At 41.9% G+C, this 23,118-nt stretch overlaps 1 pseudogene; it reads left to right on the forward strand.

Moving 5' to 3' along the window:
• Positions 1–10,711, forward strand: part of LOC128380414 (voltage-dependent calcium channel gamma-2 subunit-like) — an 88,069-nt pseudogene extending 77,358 nt beyond the window's left edge.
• Positions 10,712–23,118: the final 12,407 nt, after the last annotated feature.

The raw sequence follows: 23,118 nt of genomic DNA on the forward strand, positions 1-23,118 counted from the left end.
AATATGAATGCAACAGTGCAGTGATGGTGGTATCATCCACAAATATAACATAACTCAGATAATCATACGAGGTGAAGAAAAGGAGCCATTAACAGATAGAACTACAACTTTAATATGATTTCATCCAATTGATAGCTGAGTAAATTATGACTCTCTATTTCTATGTCTTGTTCCCATCATAGTGATTATTTTTTCCAGTAAATATTAAAGATGTCAATCATAAAAAGTTATATCCTTTCATCCAGAGCAACATCAATACTTTGACATATGTTTGTCAGATGTCATGTTTTTGATATTAGAGGCCTATAAACACATCTAATTAACACCTCTAGTGTTTGACAGGAAGCAGTGGAGATATTTAAGCTTTTAATACAGGAAACAAACAGCCAATTAAGCATCTTTATCATACAGTAAAAGTGGCTAAGTCTTGATTTAATTATAGATTTGTAGAGACTCCTGACGATGGCGGTCAGCGTTACACAACACGGGAAAGACAAGAAGGAACAGTTGATTTACTTTTGCAATAACAATGCTCTCTGTTCAGTAGATCTTTGATTGAATTAAAAGATTATTGGAATATAAGTCAAAGTCAGCCTTATTTCTACATCAGCGGAAGAAAGAAAAAGCTAGATGCGGTCCTTACAACACTATAAATTACATCTTGATGACATCATAGACCAAATAACATGCATTTACTGACACACCATATACATAATTTTATACTATATAATGGGAAACACCTGTATGGCTAAAAAAGGAAGGATAATTCAAGATATTGCAGGTGACAGGGGACTAGAGGTTGGTTGTGTAATGCAACAAAAGAAAAGAAAAATCCTGCACCAATACAAATATACCTTAGCCACTTTGGAGGAGGGGGGGGGGGGTTGCTGCAGTACCCTCAGCAGCCCCACTACCGGCGGCTATGTCACGAGGCGGGGGGGTGCCCTGAAGTTTACAGCGATCATCTCACAACCAAGAAGTCAAGAGGTTCAATCCTCTACCGCAGAGTCAAAGCATCCTCGACAAAGTGACTGAAAAGACGTTTCTCAGTCGTCACACTGCTGCTGCTGCTAAAGCTGCTTCGCTCTCAGCTCACCTCTCTCTGTCTCTCTCTGTCTCCTTGTGCCTTGATGTGCTTGGTGGCAGGGTGTGCCTGGAGGCCAGCGCATTTGGTTAAAAAATTCTTCTTTTTAAACTCTCTGCCTTCTGCTTGAAGCGCAAGTGCAGAGAAGAAAAAAGAGAGAGAGTGAGAGAGCGCTTGAGGCAAAGCAGCTTCACAGAGAAGAGAAGGCCCGCAGTCTCCTCTTGTCTCGTCTTCTTTTTACCTCCTCTGCTTTCATTTCTTATTATTTTCCCCCTTTTATCACTTTATCGCCTTTTATTTGGTCAATTTCTGCTTCCACTGCAGTTACTGTTTTTTTTTTAAAATTTTGTCCAGTTTTTGTATCACGACATCCAGACGAGTTGCTTTTAGCTTCTGTAAGTCAATGCAATCTCTCATTGAGCATTTCTTTCATCGACCTCTTTGAAAAGGTGAAATGTGTTCCTAGGCTTTACTATTCTAACATAAATGAGCACCCATAGACTGTATAGAAGAAATGGACGTAACATCCGTGACGTCACCCATTGGTTTGTGGACTGCTGCTCAGAAGCCAATAGTTTCGAATCTAGGCGGCGCCATCTTGAAAAATTTCAGGTGCATGCTGGGAAAAATTAAGACACGGATTCTACTTATATGGGCATGAGGCGGGGCCATGGGCGGAGTGGGGAGGTTGCTATGGTTGCGAGGGCTGGATCTCGAAGACATTGGTCAATCAACCTGTCAATCAGGACGTAGCCACGCCGTAATGCATACCCTGCTTTATCGTCAAATATAAAATCAGGGAGGCCAAAATGTCCCAAATGAACATCATACTGCATTGAAGAAGGCTTTAAACTAGCGACTGAGACCATAAACACATTTTGAAAACGTTTACTGAGGTTAGAAATCAAGTGAGAAGTTGGTGAATTCGCCATTGACTTGTATAGAGACAGTCGCCCCCTGGTGGCCTTTTGATAGAATGCAGTTCTAAGTTACTTCCTCGTTGGCCTCATTTCAGAGGACCAGAAGATAATCCGTAATCCCAAGAGCTTCACCTTTAGCATGGCAAATTAAATGTACTATGAATTTCAAGTACCAATACCAATACAGTGTTGTCATTGTAACGTGTGCAGTGTTGTGTGCTAAAAGGCTAAAGCGTGACAGGTGTATAGCAACAGTAACTAAGGCAGGTGGAGCTTTAGCAACCAGTCAATAAAAATTTGATTACAAAGTACAACCTCGCTGTGTGTCTCTGTGTATGTCTCTCAATATAACAGAGAATCACAGCCGGCCGTGTGTTCACCTCCAGTGAGTGATAAATCAAGTTAGTACAGGTGTGTGTGTGCGTGTGACAGCAGGCATTTCCGCTTACTCTAGAAAAAAAAAAGATGTCTGTGTGTCTGTGTGTGTGTGTGTGTGTGTGTGTGTGTGTGTGTGTGTGTGTGTGTGTGTGCATACAGTATGTGTCTGGTATGAGGAGCTTTCCACCTTGAAGACAATTTGCCCTGACAGCATGTCAATGAAGAAGAGGAGATGGGGTTAAAACAAATAGGATGGAGGAGGTGGAGGTGGAGGAGGTGGAGGAGGAGGAGAGGGGGGGGGGGCTTGGTGCAATGCCAACTCTGAGGTCACCTTAATATTTGATCTGCTTCAGTGAATGGACCCATCCCAGTACAGCATTACCGGAGAGGGAGAGGGGGCGATATGGAGATGGAGAAGGAGGGAAGAAAGTAAGAAAAAAAGAAACATTCAGGAGAGAAAATGGAGATGGAGGGATGTTGATGATAAACACTGAGGATAAGATGTTCTTTCTTCTTTTCAAATACATTTTTAGGTGTTTTTAGGAAGTCTGTAAAGGTTATAGCTTTGTTTATTATGATTTAATCTTATTTTTCTTAGTTTTTCTATTGGCTAAGGTAGCAGGAGACCAGCCAATACTTTTCCAAGATTATTTAAACCAGTTTAACACACCTGCAATGTTGATAATAATCACTCATTGCACAGGAAAACAAGTTTAGGTGATAATTGTATAGTTGTCATTAATTTTCTCTTGCAAATATGTTAAAAAATCTTTCTGGCTGTTGGCTAGAGTTGGTCATCCACTAACGGGACGATCAGCGGTTTGATTCCCACATCCTCTGCTCCACATGTCAAAGTGTACTTGGGCAAGATACTCAGAGTATGCATACTTTCCTACTACTCGTACTAACTCTGACGTCATTTGAAGTATGTAATATGTTTCAACTGCGTAGTATGTGATTTAGAGTATGTGAGAAGTTCCTGGATGGTTTACTAGATTCTCCAGAAATGCAGAGTATGCATCAAGAGCTGACTACTCATGCTCACATTACCCAAGATGCAACGCAACTTCTGAAAAAACGGTGGTTTCAAGTCAGTTACAGCGAGGGTATGTTCGCTTTCTGTTTTCAAAATAAAAGCACCAATTCTATCGTTATGGTTTTCTTAATAATAAAAGGTAACGGGTGTTTTATTTTGTGAAAATGACAGGAAGTGCGTTACTCGCTACGGCTAACTTGAGTGGCTCCGAATTCTCAGGAACAAAACTTAGCGTCACATTGTGGATCTAAAGGGATACTTTACTTTCTTCCTAAAAAGGTTAGAAATGTGGATAAAGTGGTTTATTTACAGAGTTAGAGCTAAAATGAAATCAGCTTCAGCCTGATGATTTCAGCTCGGGTAGGAACCAAATGCATTGTGGGTTATTGTGTAGTTTACTACAGTGTAAACGGTCTGCTTACTATCTGGTCCTTTAGTGTGTAGGATGGAAGTATGTAGTATAGAAGTATGTAGTATGCGGTTTCGAACACAGCCACTGACTCCCCTTGACTTCCTGCCTGTCTGGGACAATGATTGGTCTGGAGTCACATGACCACGTACCCAACCATTGGCTGATGCATATCTGGATGCACATTGTTGGTTATTTTAGTATATTTTTTTTCCTGCTTTTTAAATACTCTATATACATGCTGCTTGTAATGTGTTTTATGATAACCCTAATGAAGCCGAAATGCATTGGTCTAAATGGGGTTCATCTGCACTACTGGTGTTCCTGGAGCTTGACCCAGAGTGTGTGTGAATGGGTGAATGTGTGGCTTGTGGTGTAAAAGCGCTTTGAGTGTTCGGAAGACTAGAATGGTGATATATAAGTACAGTCCATTTAGCATTTAATAATACTGTTTTACTGATTCATTTCTGTCCTTGTGAGAAAAAGAAATGGTTTTATATGCAGGTGATTTTTGCAGAAAACTGTAGCTGCATAAAAAAAAACACCAAAAAGTTAAGGAATGTGACATTGGCCGCCTCGAATCGAGATTGAGCTCCATGACCACAGCAGCACCATGACAACCCCGAGGCCAATCAGCAAATCGGCCACACAGAGGGCAAACAGACAGACAGCTGATGGACAAACCGATAGGAGAGAGAAAGAGACGGAGAGTTACAGAGATGGAGCGATAGAGAGCGGTGGAAGATAGATGCTGTCCGATAGAGGAGAGACCTGCAGATACAGATAGAAAAAATGGGAGGATGAAAAGTTTTTTTTGAAAGTGTGAAAGTAGCTGCTTGTCTTCAACGCTAACCCTACGTATCTATCCACTAATGACAGGTTTTCTTCTGTCTGTGTGTGTGTGTGTGTGTCCAGGTGCGGTACGAGCCTCCAGTATCTTCCCCATCCTGAGTGTGATCCTGCTCTTCATGGGGGGGCTCTGCATCGCCGCCAGCGAGTTCTACAAGTCACGCCACAACATTATCCTCAGCGCTGGCATCCTCTTTGTCTCCGCAGGTAAAAACTATATCGACATAGAAAATGTAGATCAGTGCGCAGGTGGTCGAGTGGTTAGAGCGCATGCCATAGACGCAGCCGACCCCGCTTTGACTCCCAATCGGAGGTCATTTGCTGCATGTCACCCCCCCTCTCTCTCCCATGTTTCCTGTCTGTCTACTGCTTAATAAAGGTGTCTATGCCAACAAAATCTTTAAAAAAAAAGAAAAGAAAAGTAGATCAGTGACAAATAAGAGTTGGCAAGATGAGCAATTCAATTTAAAGCAGCATCAGGTTTTTTAAAATGTACATTTTATTGGTTACATTTTTTGGCATAATCCTCTAATATATTCTATCAAAATGGATCAAAAGCGGAATAAAACAAGAATGTGTGCAAGTTCATTTTAACCCCTTTAAATTTGACTAAACCACATGGACACAAAACATATCATTGACCCGTGAAGATCTGTGTGGGAGTGTCCATTATATAAAAGTAACTTGATTAACAAATGTAATAAACTTTGAACAAGCTGGCGTTAAGCTTCTCTCTGGCAGTTTCAGCTGTATAGAAAGTTATGAAGTGTTATGAATTGGTTGTGGGAAGGAATCTCATTAATCTGCAGCTCCCAATGCAGGTATGATTTAATGGGATATAAAGAGTGACGTTTCAAGCCTATGGTTCTGTTTGTAATGTAGATTTATTGTATTCTAAATGTTAAAAGGGAAATAGAGGCGCCTCTTTTTAAAAATCTAACCATATTGATATTATGATGACTATAGGCCCAATGTGTCACTATTGTGCTTTGGGGGTCCCATTAGGTCTATGAATCTGTTGTATGTATATATGTCATTATATATTGTTTTCTATATAATCTTTCGTTTTGTAGTAAACATTATTATGAGTTATATTATCGTCTTTACACCTATGAATATAGAATAGGACTGTTACATCATGTGTTTTAGGCTGAAGAAGAGCAAGATGATTGAAACCTCATTCATGATATCCCATTAAATCATACCTGCATTGGGAGCTAAGCAAAGGCAACATTTTGGAAAACACTACAACAAAACACAAAACGTTGAAATGATGTGTTTTATAAAATATGTTTTTCTGAAATGTCAAAACTTTTCTTCTGTCGTACTTTGTGACATGTTGTGTTTGTCACCTCAGGGCCACCTCTTTTTAAAAATGTAACCATCTTGATATTATGATGGCTATAGGCTCAATGTTTCACTATTGTGCTTTGGGGGTGAATTAATCTTTTCTACATATATGTCATTATATATTTTTAATTTTTTTTAATAATCTTTTGTTTTATAGTAAACATTATTATGGGTTATATTATCTTCTTGACACCTGTGAATATAGAATAGGACTGCTGCATCATGTGACCTGGGCCTTGATCTATTTAAGATGTCGACTATACATTCTTGTTAAGAAGAGCAAGATGTTTGAAACGTCACTCATGATATCTCATTAAATCATTCCTGCATTAGAGCTACAGTGTGCTGACAGATGTGCGCTTTTACCACCCAACGTTTTTTTTTTTTAGAAATCTCATTAAAGTCATATTGGATAACTTTAATTTCATCAACCTGGGGCTAATATTTCTGAATTGTCTGTCTGCTTTTAGTTTTTCTTTGTTTATTTTGGTTCCTACATTTTCATTATTTTCTCACGGTCGGCTATAATTACTTGATAAGAAAAAAAAAAAAAGATATTTTGATGGATGAGATCCAAAAATGAATCTCAGAGGATTTAACTATGCTGTGAGAAAAACACAGCAACATTTTAGGAAACAATAAAAAAAAAACAGAAAACAGAAAACAATACAACAAAACCCAAAATGTTGAAATGATGTGTTTTGTAAAATATGTTTTTCTGAAATGTCAAAAACTTTTCTTCTGTCGTACTTTGTGACATGTTGTGTTTGTCACCTCAGGGCCACCGTACTTAACTTAATAGACAACAACATGCATGACTCTGAAACTCCTGGATTTACTCCTCTCTTCAGCCACGAGTGTGATTCTAACTATAGAAGAACAAAAAGGATCCTGACACCAGTGGAAAAAAGAAAATGAGAATACAGTGAGGAGTGAGGAGGAGGAGTGAGGAGGAGGAGAGGCTGAAGGGGGGGAATAAACAGATGAAGAGGTGAAAAGAGAAAACAGAGGTGACAGCACAGTGATTGGAAAATCAGAAACAGACACTTAACCTTCCTGTCGTCCTCCCGGGTCAAATTTACCCTGTTTTGTCTGTTCCTCCTTTCCTTCTTTCCGTCTGTACTTCCTCCTTTCCTTCTTCCCTCCTTATTGTCTTCCTTCTTCCTCCCTTCCTTCCTCCTTTTCTCTGTCTTTCTTTCCTTCCGTCCTTCCTCTTTTCCTTTCTCCATCCCTCCCTCCCTCCTTTCCTTCCTTCTTTCCTCCCTTCCCTCCTTTCCTTTCTTCCTCCCTCCCTCCTTTCCTTCCTTCCTCTTTTCCTTTCTCCATCCCTCCCTCCCTCCTTTCCTTCCTTCTTCCTCCCTTCTTTCCTCCCTTCCCTCCTTTCCTTCCTCTTTTCCTTTCTCCCTCCCTCCTTTCTTTCCTTATTCCTTCCTCCCTCCTTTCCTTCCTTCTTCCTTCCTCCCTCCTTTCCTTCCTCCCTCCTTCTCTTTCTTTCCTCCCCCAACCTTCCTCCCTTCCTTCTTTCCTCTGTCCCTCTTTCCTTCCTTCCTCTTTCCTTTCTCCCTTCCTCCTTTCTTCTTTTCTTTCCTCCTTTCCATCCTCCCTTCCTTCTTTCCTCTGTCCCTCTTTCCTTCCTTCCTCTTTCCTTTCTCCCTCCCTCCCTCCTTTATTCTTTTCTTTCCTCCCTTCCATCCTCCCTTCTTTGACTCGAGGACAACAGGAGGGTTAAACGTCTGCGTTGTGAAGCAGCAGAAAAAGGAACATGTCGTGTTTTTGTTTTTTTCAGCCGAAGCTACGGTGGCGCTCGCTGACCACCAGGTGATGTGATGCGTAGAGTGTGACGTGTGTGTGTGTGTAACGTACAACAATCGCCTCCGGATGAAGTTAGGGAGAAAAGGATAGTGCAGGTTGCCATTTTGACAGAGCATTTTTTAGTGTGTGTGTGTGTGTGTGTGTGTTTGTGTGTGTATATGTGTGGATGTGTGTGTTTGTACTCTGGTTCTAGGCCATGGCCTACTGTGCTGCGCTAGATAACTAGTTCCCCTCCAAGTCAGAAGTGAGAGATGCAGTCCTCTCTGTTTCTCCCTCCCTCTCTCTCTCTTTTTTGCACTGTCTGTGTCTGTCTCTCTCGCCCTGTTGCTAGGCTAAGAGGAGGCCACTGGGATTACACTCTAAAAATAAGGTGTCCCTGATACTCTTCTGCTCGGATCCATCTCAATCAGGCCCTCACAGTCCTCGCACCTCACCTCCGTTTTTCTTTTCTTGTCTCTTTATATACACGTTTATCTGCATATTTGTCTTTCTGCATGTGTGTGTGTGTGTGTGTGCCTGTCTGTGTGTCTGTCCGCTCGCCTATTTCTGGCTGTGTGTGACAAGAACAGATGATTAAAATAGAGGAGGGGAAAAAGAGTAGAAACATAGACAGAGAGAGAGAGAGAGAGGTGAGACAGATGAGAGAGATTGACAGAGGATGTGTATTTGAACACCCTCGGAGGTGGGAGAGGCTGGGGAGGGTGAACAACAGTAATACACAGAGAGAGAGAGAGAGAGAGAGAGAGAGAGAGAGAGAGAGAGAGAGAGAGAGAGAGAGAGAGAGAGAGAGAGAGAGAGAGAGAGAGAGAGAGAGAGAGAGAGATTCTGGCACAAAGAATAGAAGGAATACATGGAAAAAATGTAAGGGTGAATCTGCCCCAGTTTGGAACTCAAAGAGGGAGAGAGAGAGAGCTATGGGAAAATCAGAAAGATGGAGGGGTGAGAGAGAGAGAGAGAGAGAGAGAGAGAGAGATAGAGAGGGAGAGAGAGAGAGAGAGAGAGAGAGAGAGAGAGAGACTGTTGGCTGTCAGTAGCCACAGCTGAAATCTCTGCTTTTGAAAGCGTGCGGTCTGTAAACTAGAGCAGATTCTGTTGACGTTCCTGCTGTTGACACACAGATCTAATAAGTTACTAATTCATGTGAAGCAGATTTGGGTTCTCCGTCACCCTCATTGATCAGCTGTCTTCATCTTCTCTGAATGCTATTTGGCCTTTTTTTGACTTGGTTGGACAACAATAGGAACTCATGTGGATTCATAGATGAAAGACAAGCCAGTGCATTTCCTACTATTTGTCAGAAATGCTGCAAAGTGGCTGTTATATACTCACAGAGCTTCAAGTAATATGTTCAAATCTTTTTGATGCATCGACTGCAACAAAACAAAGTTGATTTGTATGATGCAAAGAGGAGAAAGGTAGCAAAGCATCACCTGAGAAGCTGATATTTGCATCCTTCACACATTTGAGAGGTGCTTCAGTTTTAAACCAATGACTGATTGTCTGTGGGTTTTGCTTTTAGAAGCAGTCGGTCAAAGTTACCCCTCAAAATATTAGCTGGATGAATATGAAGTTGTTACTTTGTTTTAGTAGCTTACTATGGTTTAACCCTCCTGTTGTCCTCAAGTCAAGGAAGGAAGGGAGGAAAGGAGGGAGGAAGGAAGGAAGGAAGGAAGGAAAGAAGGACAGGAGGGAGGAATGAAGGGACGAAAGGAAAGAAGGAAGGGAAGAAGTAAAGAAGGAAGGGAGGAAGGAAAGGAAGGACAGAGGAAAGAAGGAAGGATGGAGGGAGGGAGAAAGGAAAAGAGGAAGGAAGGAAAGAAGAAGGGGAGGAAGGTAGGGGGGAGGAAAGAAAGAGTGAGGGAAGGATGGAGGGAGGGAGGAAGGAAGGAAGGAAGGAGGGACGGAGGAAGGCAGGACAGAAGGAAGGAAGAAAGGAGGATGGAGGAAGGAAAGAAAGAGTGAAGGAGGGAGGAAGGACAGATGGAAGGAAGGGAGGAAGGGAGGAAAGAAGGAACAGTCATTTTTAATGTAATTAATTAAACTTTTCTCTGCTGTGACAGCTCAAAATGTATGAAGAGATGATAATTATGGATTTTGTGTGAAGTGAAGTTTGGTTTGTGTCCAATTAAAAACACCTAATGCTAGGTAACGCTAGCTAACCACCTAGCTTAAAACCAGGCTATAACTTTGTGGATGATCAGTGAACCAAACTTTGTATTTCTTTTAGCCGGTGAGTGATACTGTACCTTTGGTTGTTTGGTGTGTGGGCCTATTTGAATAACAAAGATTGGCTGTATTTTAGCATTGATCTAATCTCCCTCCCTCTGTCCCCGTCCCAGGCCTCAGCAACATCATAGGAATCATCGTGTACATATCAGCCAATGCTGGGGACCCTTCCAAGAGTGACTCCAAGAAGAACAGCTACTCCTACGGCTGGTCCTTCTACTTCGGCGCCCTCTCCTTCATCATGGCCGAAATGGTGGGTGTGCTGGCCGTGCACATGTTTATCGACCGCCACCGGGAGCTGCGCGTGGGGGCGCGGGCCGCCGACTACCTCCAAGGTGCAGCCATCACGCGCATCCCCAGCTACCGCTACCGTTACCCGCCGCCGCTCACGCTCTTCGTCCCGCTCCACGGATCCCTCGCACTCCCGCGAGGCATCGCCGGTGGGCCTGAAGGCCTTCGGGACGCTGCCGTCCACCGAGCTGTCCATGTACACACTGCCCAAGGGCCAAACGGGCACACCAACAGCCACCTATAACTCCACGGAGAGGGACCACAACTTCCTGCAGGTCCACAACTGCATCCAGAAGGACCTGAAAGACTCAGGCGGCCACAGCAACACCGCCAACCGACGCACCACACCTGTATGAAACTGACAGAGAGACCTCAGACACTAAAAAAAAATCAGAGGGAATTTTGGGGGGAGGCAGCAAAAGACATATCATGGTGTAAGGAAATGTTAAGAGGAAGAGAGAAGGGTGCTCTAAACGGATAGATGACGGGAGGGGTAAAGAGTTGTGAGCACTCCACAGCACCTCAGATGATCACTGAGTTTCTGTTTAAAAAAAAGGAAACAGACAAAAATGCATAAAAAAAGAAACATGCATGATTTTCCCATCTACCATTGTTTAACAAGTTTTGAACATGTTTGTAAAGATTTGAGGGGGGAGGATGGGGAAAGAGGAGTAGGGAGGATGGGGGGGAGGGGCGGGGGGTGGCTGGTGGTTGTCTGTCTTGGGCTGTGGAATATATATGGAGTGGTGGGCTGGGCCAGACTGCCCGTTTCAAGGTTGAACTTTATATTTTTTACTCTTCCTCAGTCTGATGAAAATGGGGCGTAGTTTGCCTCTCGGCCCTGCCTATGATCCCGCCCTCGCACTACCATCCCACAAGCCCCCAACACACACACATACACACACACACACACACACACACACACACACACACACACACACACACACACACACACACACACACACACACACGCACACACACACACACACCCTAACCTCCCTTGAACCCCACTCCTCTCTTTAGTTGCTGTATCTTCTTGATTTCATTCTTTATTCACATTAATACTGTGAACCATTGCGGTGTGGGATTTTAGCAGGGAGCAATTCAGGCCGCAAAAAAAAAAAAGAAAAAAATTACACATAAGTTAATATATGTATTGATTATATATAAATATATGAATATATATGTTAATAAATCATGACTAGACTTCCCTGGCGCAAAAATAACAACAAGGGAAAAAAAGGAAAAAAAAGAGAAAACGAAGTAACTTACAAGTGAAACTAAATCAAGTCGTCATGGAAACTAAACCAAGACGGAGGATTCATCGTGACTGGCTCATTCGACGGGCATAGGCGTCAGCCTACTTGATAAACTGAGATTGGTTAGTATTAGTCACATTATCACATTCTTTTACAACAAAAATTTAAAAAACAACAACCTTTTGGCCTTCCACCGAAACCCTGGCAGCCATCTTTGTTCAGGGTCAACAGAAGGTGAAAAGTCGACCTCACTTTTTTGCTCCATGAAGGGGCGGAGTGAAGAGAGAACTCTGGGTAATGGAGGATCTCTCAGCAAACTTGAAGACTGTGTGGACAATGAGACGTCACTACTGCCAAAGACACAAAGTAGTGCGTGAGAGAGAACTTGGCTAACCAGCGAGGTAACGCTAAGTGACTCCAAAAAATTAAGAATTTACATGCATGCTAATCAAAATCATCCGATCTGCTTTTAAGGAACCTATGTTTTGAACAATTGAACAATGATACCATGTAAGGGCAGTGGGTGTGACAAAGTAGAAATTAATGTTACAGTACTGTGTCTATTTCAACTTTTTTTCTTTTCTTTTCTCTTTTTTTTTGGTTGTTTTTTTTTGAGTGGGTAATTTGGGGTGGGGCTTCATTACGCTTGAAACAAAAAGAACAAACTTTGAAGAACGTATCAAGGCTTTTTTTAAACAGAAGAAAAATCTTATCTTTGCCTTTTCATTTCATTTTCTTTTCTCTTCTTTCTTTGAACTCACACAGCCTTAGTCTCTTTTTCTTTTGTCTCATTTTTTTTTCTTGTTCTTTGGTTTTTGCGTTGTGTTGTTGTAAATGAGAATTTGAAAAAAAAAAAAAAAAAAAAAAAAGCGTAATGTCTTTCAAGGTGCCAAAACTGAATGATTCTGAACTTGGATGCATCAAGTCCTGATGACGAATAAAAATTGAACCCCCCTGTAGGGAACAGAATGAGTCTCTGTCGTATCCTGTGTGGTCTAAAAGCACAATACCACAGAAACCAGATAGCTCCTTCATACTCAGCTCATTCATTAAGGCATTTTAATAAAGATAGGGTTTATATAATAAGGTCTTTATATTCATTTAAACCCTTAGACAAACATCCACACGTGAAAAGGTCTTATGTTGAATCACACACAGTGAAGTTTTTCCATGGGATGAAATACGGTACTCAAAGCAGGAAATGTGAGACTGACCAGCAAAGTGAGAAAAAAGACAAAAAGTTAAAGGTAGACTATGCAAGATTTGTTAGTTGGCTTTTGTAAACACACAGTTGGTCAACCCTTGAGAGAGATAGAGAGAGATAGAGAGAGAGAGAGAGAGAGAGAGTGAGAGTGAGAGTGAGAGAGAGAGAGCGAGAAAGGGAGAGAGAGAGAGAGCAAGCGACAGAGTGAATGAAGAGGGCGAGAGAGAGAGAGAGAGAGAGGGACAGAGAAAGAGAGAGAGAGAGAGAGAGAGAGAGAGAGAGAGTGAATGAAGAGGGCGAGCTGTGTTGGCAAGAACAAAGCAGTGAATCAGATAAATAAAATGTTATTTTCTGATTGTTTCATTACTTTCCAAATCTCAAATAAACATGCCCACTCCACATTGCCTGATTGTGTGTGAGTGCGTTGAGCTTCATCCACACAGACACACAGACACACAGACCAGCTGCTCTTCAGACATCCAAGACACAGAAATCTAATCTAATCTAGCTCAGTGTTGTTGGTAAACCTGTTACTGACCCATAGGGGGCGACACCACAGACAGTCAAACAAGAGAAAAGTCTACAAACTGCTGCTCCCTAATGCAGGTATTTATTTGGAAATCACCAGCGTGACGTTTCGAGCAACAATGCTCTTCTTCAGAACCTGAACAGTATACCTTTAAAGTTAAAAAATGTATACTTCGAGCAAAACTTGCAACATCTGTAGTGAAGCTGATGTCTGTTGTCTCCACAATTACATACAGACATTTTTAAAAGAAATAAGAAAAAAAAAGTGCCACTTCATTGGCACAAAGCATTTCTATTTTTGATGGAGCTGTTTCTAACTCGCGACAAGCTCAATCAACCAAAATTGAGCAAGTTAACAAAACCGGGCCATTTAGTTGTGCTGCTACTACAGTAATTACGGTAGACTAAAGGCACTTGTTCGGATTTGATTGGGCTGATGTAATTGCTGTATTAACAGTGAAACTTCATTTTAAAAGCCAGATTTCTCTCCCAGAGCTCCACTGCTGCAACGCTCGCGGTGTGAGTTGACGCTGGGCAGAGGACAGAGCTAAACCGTAGCGCAGCTGTTCTACGCCGCTGACGGATCCGGTGGAAATCCCCAGTTAGGCTTCTCATTTACACAATGTTTGTAGCAAAGCTTTGAGTCCTTATTTACTTTTTTGCTGTTTAATTAAAACCTGCATTCAATCACTTTTTGGCCACTTGAGGATGCAGGAACAAGTTTGTGAACATACTGACATATCATCACCTATTAAAAAGATTTGTTGAACTTGTTAGCAAACTTATTTCTTACCTCCACATCCAGAAACTACAGAGGAGCATTATCACTCATTAGGAGTTGTGTTTGTGTCCACCTGTTGAATGTAAGTCCAATAATTCCCTCTCTTTTAGTTTTTGGTCTGTATCATCTCCTGAGGGGAATATCTGGCTCTTTAGCTGCTTAATGTTCTACTGCATTCACCAGCTAGTTGCTAACTGTGTGTGTTTGCCATTTGGTGCTGAGCAGGTGGTGTGCAGTGTGTTTTTTTTAGAGATTTCCTTCTGAAAACAGCCTGCTGTGGACAAAAACGACACTATGAGAGCGCTGAACGTGAACCAAAACAGCCGGACAGCTAAGCAATGAGCTAAAACTCGCTATGATGCTCCGTAAAAGCTGGGGGGGAGGGGGGGGGGGGGGTGCAGAGTTACTGATGATTCTCTGTAGGTTCATCACTAAGAGCTACGCCTCTCACATTACACATTGTCATTTGATACATTATGCTAAAAAAAAATTAGGCACTTTTAAGTTTGCAGGATAACTAATAAGCTACTAGTTTAACCTCCTACCTGGCACCTCCTTTTTTCTACTCTAAAATAAGAAGGTTACTAATTTCATCTCATTTGAAAGGCAATTCTTTAAATGTTGTGAAAGGCAGAAGTAAGTCCGCACACTGTGGCTCCCAGTGCAGGTATAGTTTTCCTGAGATATCAAGACCTTACCCACATTGGGAGCTACAGTGTGCGGACTTTCTTCTGCTTTTCACAGATGTAGTTCTTTGGTCCAACACCTGTTTATTTTGGTCTGGACAACTTTTTCAAAAATGTTACAACCAAAAAGTCAGAACAAGTGTAATGGCGCTTTTCCACTACACAGTTCCAGCACTACTCAGCTCGACACGGTTCCAGGAACGACTTTTTCCATTACAACGTGGTCGTCATAGCACGGCTCCGCGAAACTGCGAAACTTTGTTTTATACGCGACACAAACACATAAACAATGGAGGACATGGAGGCGATGGTGTACTTGCTGCTGTATGTGGCTTTCTGTCACACACAAAGAAAGAAAATTGAGCCGAATCGCTGTAACGCTGTTGTTGGTATTTAAAAATGGCGGGTTTGATTCTTGTGTTGGACGGCTCACGACTCTACCAGCGACAACTCTTCTGACCAATCTGTGACCGGCAGTCTGAGTCTGTTGACGTCACATTTTAGTATCGGCTCGGCTCGCTTGGAACCTCAGCAGAGCAGGTACTAAAAAAGCACCAGGTACCAGGTACTATCCTAAGTCGGAGTACTAAGTCGAGTCGAGTCGTGCTGGAACTGTGTAGTGGAAAAGCTCCATAAGTGATCCTGAACCAAAGTCACAGAGGTATAGTGTTGTTTACGGGTGTTTAAAACTTCAAGATCAGTTTGACCGTTATTCTAAAGTACCTCTATTAACAAAACTGTGTGTCCCCTTCGGTTGAAAGCTACTGTAAAGGTTAACGTTCTTTATTTGTCACACATACAGCTGTACAGTGAGATTCAATCCCTACATTTAACCCATTGTAAGTATGAGGAGCAGTGGGCAGCTACTCTGCAACACCTGGGGACCAAACTCCAGATCTATGTCAGGCGCTGACTGGAGAATTAACCTAACACACATGTGCTTGACAACCCATGAAAACTCCACACAGGAAGGCCCCAGCTGGGTATTGAACCAAACACCATCATGTTGTGAGGCAACAGAGCTAACCAATGAACCACCGTACCATCCAGCCACCACACCACCGTGTAACACTGCAAGTTTGTTTATATTGCGGCTCAGCTGTCCCTCTAACACAAGGGTGTCAAACATGCGGCCTGTGGGCCAGAATCGGCCCGCCATGAGGTCCAATCGGGCCCAGTTTCCTCTCTTTTCCTTCCTTCCGTCTGTCCTTCCTTCTGCCCTTCCTTCCTTCCCTTCTTTCCTTCCATCTGTCTTCTCTTCTCTCCCTTCCTTCCTTCCGTCTGTCCTTCCTTCTTCCCTTCTTTCCTTCCTTCCTTCCTTCCTTCCTTCCTTCCTTCCCTTCTTTCCTTCCATCTGTCTTCTCTTCCCTCCCTTCCTTCCTTCCTTCCTTCCTTCCTTCCTTCCTTCCTTCGGGTCTTCCCTTCTTTCTTTCCATCTGTCTTCTCTTCTCTTCCCTTCCTTCCGGTCTTCCCTTCTTTCCTTCCATCTGTCTTCCCTTTCCTTCCTTCCTCCCTCCCTTCTGTCCTTCCTTCCTGTCGTTCTTTCCTTCCTTCCTTCCTTCCTTCCGGTCTTTCCTTCTCTTTCTTCCATCTGTCTTCTCTTCTCTTCCCTTCCTTCCTTCCTTCTTTCCTTCATTCCTCCCTCCTTTCCATCCTTCCCTTCCTTCCTTTCTAATGATCCAGCCCACATGAGATCAAATTGGTCTGTATGTGGCCCTTGAATGAAAATGAGTTTGACTCCTCTGCTCTGACACATCCACTCTTGCAGGTTTGGATGCAAAAAAAGGAACATTTCCAAACCATTCAGACGTCAAAATAAGTGTTTTTCCGTAAAGGACAGTATTTTGACAGTCGCTGTAGAAACGGCACAGATGTAGGAATGACGGCTGAATGACTTTCGCTAACGATGGCTGAATGACATTATCTGCTTCGGTTTCAGGGTCATGGGATTATCAACACACTTACACGGCTATGACAATCAGAAGCTGAGGCCAAAACCACTCCCTTGTGAGACTTGATGTCATCTCACATGTCAGTGGAACAGCTGCCATATCATGAGATAATATACATCTCATAATGCCCCAAAAAACATCTGGTTGGGTTCATGGAAAATGCAGCACAGTCAGGATTTTCCTCACAATGCAAACATCACGTATGGTAACATGTTGCTATGGTTTTATACTGTTACACACTGTTTTTAGTCTGTCAGAGCAAACTGTACATCCTGTACTTTTTTCTCTCCTAAAATACTCAGTCACCCATTTATTCACTCGTTTTATCCTTGTTCACTCTGTCACTTTCTATCATTCACCACATATTCTCGTAGTAAGTCTCTCTCTCTCTCTCTCTCTCTCTCTCTCTCTTTCTCATGCTGACATCCGTGTTCACTTATTCACACCATATCTCGCTCCCTGGCTGGCTCACTCAGTCACTCACTCACACCCCTGTTCACTTTACTCAGCCTAATCTCTCTCTCTCTGTTTCTGTCATGCGTTCACTCGTTCAGTCAATCACTCCCTTTTCTCGCTCTCCGTTAGCTCTCCATTATCTGGCTGCCGTTTCCATCAGCTGTGGAATAAAATGTCAAATTCTTCAACATCAGCCTCAATGTCCTGCTGCATGATACTCTGTCTGTTTGTGTTCTCTCTCTGTCTCTCTTTCTCCATCCCTCTCTCTCTCTCTCTCTCTCCCCCCTGGTGCGATGATCAAAGTGGCTGGCATGTCTCTCTGCAGTACTGCTGTGATCACTGAAGAGAAGCAAGGGAGGAGAAGAGGAGAAGAGGAGAGAGGGAGGAGAGAGAAAAGGGAGTGGAGTGCAGTTGGATAGGCTGATTCAAACAGCACCACACTGCCCCCCTATGGAGTGGAGGTTCATTATGGTTTTTCAAAACCGGCATCTGAACCCGTTGACCTCGCCGAACAGCGTCATATGTAAATCTACAACAACAAAAACAGTGTGTGTTAGAACTCTGAATATAGTGTCTTACTTTCTTCTTTTACATAATTACTGTAGTTAATTATAATTAGTTAATAAAGTGATGATTTAAAAAAAAAAAAAGGCTACTTTAACCCTCCTGTTGTCCAGGAAGGAAGGAAGGGAGGAAGGATAGAATGAAGGATGGAAGGAAGGGAGGGAAGGGAGGGAAGGAGGAAGGAAGGAAGGAAGGGAGGAAAGGAAAGAAGGAAGGGAGAAAGGACGGAGGAAAGAAGGAAGGAAGGAAGGATGGAAGAAAGAAGGTAGGAGGGAGGGAGGGAGGGAGGAAAGAAGGAAGGAGGGAGGGAGAAAGGAAAAAGGAAGAGAGGAAGGAAGGAAAGAAGGACAGAGCAAAGAAGGAAAGATGGACAGAGGAAGGAAGGACGGAGGAAAGAAGGAAGGGAGGAAAGAAAGAGAGAAGGAGGGAGAGGGAGGAAGGAAAGAAGGAAGGAGCAAGGAAGAAAGGGGGATGGAGGAAGGAAAGACAGAGGGGAGGAGGAGGAAGGAAGGAAAAAGGAACAGTCAAAACAGACGGGGTCAATTTGACCCGGGAGGACGACACGAAGGTTAATAAAAACCTTTTTTCTCAATTCAATTTGAGTTTAGATGCTCCATCCATGACTCCCACCAACACTTCTCTGTTTGACGTCTTTTAACTGTCACACACCGCGTAGACGGCATTCACACCAAACCCAGCAATGAGTGAAAAACAGCAGCCGTCCCATTTATTTGAATGGAGGCAGAGGGTCTTATGCTGGGGACTGCATAAGAGCATAGAGTTCAATTAAAACACATACAGAGGCCGTCTGGCAAGAAGTTGAACCGGAATCGGACTCAACGTATTTCATTGTTAACCTCATAATCAATATGAAAAATAAATAAATGAACCAAACAGTTGCTGCTGTGAGTTCTCCGGAGCTGTAAAATCCCATCTGATAAGTCATTAAATGCATTAATCTGTAACTCCAACTCAACCTCCTGGATCATATTTCATTGTTTCACTGGCAGCTCCAACAACATACCTCCATCATCAAAGCCTGGAGAAAGCAGCCTTATGCATCCTTAAATTAGAAGAAGCCATCTTACAATTAAAGCAACCAGGAAATGGAAAAACCTGTTTAAGTAGGAAAAAGTGTATAGCGAGATTTAATTTAAAATTCAACTATTAATTCATCATTTAAAGACAGTAGTAGTTTGTAGCTAAGAGATTTTTCACATCTTTGCATTTTTCCTCAAGTATCTAAAAATATTAGAATTAAACAGCTGATTTGATTTAGTGGACTGCTGGACCTTTGTGTTTCCTAAAGGCTTGAGAGCGCTGTTTCTTATAATGTGCTGTAGGCTAAGACCAATACTGGGCTTTTGGAGCTGATGTCGATTCTGAAATTATAGGGATTAAAAAACACTCCAATATTGACACATCGGCCTCTAATCTTATATGTACAGAGTATTTACATAAACACACTTTTTATTTTACAATGATCCCTCAGTACTTGGAGGCAGGATACTTTACGGTTTAACATTGAACTTTATTGTATCAGATAAAAGCAGTGTATTGAAACAGTAAACTTCACTGGGAATGTTATTATTATGAATACCCTTTTAAAAACTACAGAACATAAAAACCCCTACCTAACATGCTGCATATATAACTTAAACATAAAAATCATAAGCATATCGAACAGCATATACCCTGATATGATATATACTTTATGTGTGGTAGGCCAATATCGGTTGATAAATGTATCTTTAAAAGTTACTTTTGCCACATAGTCAGACTTCACAAATGTTTTGGGTCATTTTATGGCCATAAAACATAAAAAAGAGAGTCCTGTTCTTCACATTTCTATCAAATATTTGCTTGTCTAAACATATAAGTAATCAAATTTAATTGGACTTTTTAACGTGGCTTTTTTGGGCTTTTTCTTTCTTTTTTTTTTGCACGAAAGGACATCGTAGTCCTAAAAGGGAACATCATAACTAATAATGTAATAAAATGTTTGTTTTTTTGTGCTCATGCAGGTGCAGGAGGCATTGTGGCTGAATTTTGTCACGCTGCAGTTGAGACAGGAGGGGAGCAGAGCTGAGGGGAACAGCTGCTATGTCCTCACTCACCTGCAATTAGCAAGCTTTTTAGGTCATGGACAGTTAGGGGCTACGGAACAAGCCATGCTTAGACACACAGTATACACACGCACACACACACAGTACACATGCACATAGAGATAGAGAGAGAGAGAGAGAGAGAGAGAGAGAGAGAGAGAGAGAGAGAGAGAGAGAGAGAGAGAGAGAGAGAGAGAGAGAGAGAGAGAGAGAGAGAGAGACCTAAGTTGAGGTCAATTCAGTTCAAATTCAAGCAAATTACGATATTAGCATGAATTAGCATAAATTACAATTAAGGTGTGATGGTATAATTTGATGTGTGATTGTTAGTTAATATTTGTGTATGCAGACTTCATGCTTTACGTCACAGCTCGGTCTTATCGCTTTAGGGGTAAAGACTGATATAAATTGCAGCATGCAGAGTTCCAAACTAGACGAGTTAAGAATAGGATCCGGAGAAAATAAGAAAATAAGAGAAGAAGTCACAAGATGAGCGAGCCGAGAAAGAGAGGAAAGTGTGTGAAAGTAAAACAGTGAGTATATAGGTGGATATATACGATATGAGCTGGAAGTCTTGGCCCATGCGCTCAGGTTGTGTCATGAATACAAAGCTGTGTTTGTTTGGGTGAGGAGCACTGCAGTGAAATATACAGCTGGAATAAAGCCCTGATGTCCCAAAGCACACTCCGCACAGATATGATGTGTAGAGGTGGAAAGGTGCAGCTGATGATTTTCTATAATGGTTTCATTGGCTGATCACCAAACATGCTCTGTGAATGTTTATATGATGTAAAAGGCATCATTTGTTAAATCTGAACATATGGCTGCATGACTTTTAAATCCTTACATACTGTTCATATTCTACTCCCTCACAGTAAGAATCCTCTCATAAAAAGAGTCTATACCAAATTTTGAACCACAGATCTGTTTATATTCGATCAAGTGGCTGATTGAACCTGAAAGAAAGGGAGTAGGAAGGGAAGGGAGGAAGAAGGAGGGAGGGAGGAAGGGAGGGAGGAGGAAGGAAAGGAGGAAGGAAGGAGGGAAGGAAGGAAGGGAGGAAAGGAAAGAAGGAAGGGAGTAGGAAGGGAGTAGGAAGGGAAGGGAGGAAGAAGGAGGGAGGGAGGAGGAAGGAAGGAGGGAAGGGAAGAAGGAGGGAAGGAAAGAAGGAAGGAAGGAAGAGAGGAGGGAAGGATGGAGGAAATAAGGAAGGAAGGAAGGAGGGAAGGAATTATATTAAACCAGCTTTAATTGGTGATAATAGTCCGTGGAATTCTAAACTCATAAAAATGGACCTGTCGATGCCAAATAAAGGATAATTTATGGGTCAAAGCTGAGCTGTGGGTGTCTGCGGATGGGTCTGATTCAACTGCTCCAAATATTCTTCTGTTAGTTTCCTGTTTATTTCTGCTGACACCATTGGTGTGCACGGGGGGGGGGGGGGGGGGGGGGGGGGCACTAAGAGGGCACTAAAATGCCAAAATGTGTGCTAAGGTGCCCTCTTTAGTGGCGAGAATGTGCTGTATGTGCCATTTTTTTTCTTTTCCCTGCCCTTCAAAAAGTCGGTGCACGCCACTGGCTGACACTGAGGAATATAAGAAGCAGGTTGACACCAACTCATAAGTAATAATGCTGACCATCATACTGTAGAAGCCTAAGCACAAAAAGATACATACTAATACTAATTTGGCATTGTTGGTCCATAGATTTCTTTTTTGGGGGGGCTTCAACTGTGAATTTACAGCCTTTCAGATTACAGGCAAAAAAAAAGCTCTTCTTTGATACGACCCCACATTGAGACTTTTACAGTGACGATGTGTGAAGTGAAGTGTGTTTTAGTGAGATGTGATTCCCTATTGAATTCATTTGAACTCACTGGGGATAAAAATACATGCACTCAGTATTAAGAAGTTCTAAAATATTCTTTTGTGGTTTGCTGAATGCTGCAAAAAGATCCTGCATTCATTACTGTACCATGTATTATTACACAGTGTTCATTTCAACATGGTTATAATTCAGAAGTAACACAACTCAATCTCCATTATTCACATTAACCCTCATATTGTTCAGGGATATTTATTTTAGCCAGACTTTTCCTAATGTGACCAACAGTTTACAAACATGGAAATACAATGCATCATTTTTTTCATTATTTGTGCAGCTAATACACATTTTTATATATGCAAATGTACAAATTTGACCTTTGTTTATTATAAAAGTTCAAAAATCAGCATTAAAACATGTTGTTGCATTCATCATATATATATATATATAATGTTCTCTTGGACCATAAAATAGTGATTGTGAATGTTTTGGGTTTTTTTGGATACGATTAATTTATAGATTTATTTAAGATTTGATAATAACTAATGGGGAGTTTATGAATGTGAATTAGTGTAAAGACTAATTATGATCAGTATGAACAGTATGTGAGGGTTCCCTGAACTGAGGAGATATGTATTCATCATATATACAAAAGGTTCTCCTGGATCATAAAATAGTGATTGTGAATATCTTTAAAAAAAAAAAAAAAAAGATTAATTTATAGATTCATTTAAGATTTGACTGGGAGTTTATGAATGTGAATTAGTGTAAAGACTAACTATGAACAGTATGTAAGGGTTCCCTGAACTGAGGAGACAAACTATAGTTGTGGTTTGCATTTTGAAAGGCAGGATAAGCCTATCAAACATCATTTTTAGACAACAGCTCGACTTCGTGGACTCACCAGACAAGCTTAGCTGTCAGGAAGTCGACCTCTATCAAACCCATCTCCCCCCCTCACCCCCTTCTGCAGAATGCACAGCTTCAGAGGGGAGTGGCATTGACCACATTTGCCCTCTCTTGTGGTAAAAAGGTGAACAGCAGTTGTTCCTGCTGTGCTACAGGTCTGCGCCAAGGGAACAAACCATGATTTGAATACTAATTAATAAAAAGCGAACGGCTGTGTTTAATAGAGACAGATGACGGAGCTTACCAGGAGAGCCACCAAAAAAAAAAAGCAGAGTCGGCTTGACTTTTCTGTGATCTCCGACCACCCGATTCAATATCTGTGGAAATGAAGAAATCTCTCCCAGAGCAATAAGCGACGGCCCACGCTCTATCCTGTCATGTTATTAAGTGATATTCCCAAGACGTGATTCTCTGTTTTCAATGAGAAGGAGACAGACTGCAGGATGCTCAGTGATTTTCCAGGATGGTCAAGAACTTATTTAGGCAAGTAGAGCT

Source organism: Scomber japonicus, chromosome 2 (genome assembly GCF_027409825.1).
Source record: "Scomber japonicus isolate fScoJap1 chromosome 2, fScoJap1.pri, whole genome shotgun sequence".
NCBI classification, from domain to species: Eukaryota; Metazoa; Chordata; class Actinopteri; order Scombriformes; family Scombridae; genus Scomber; species Scomber japonicus.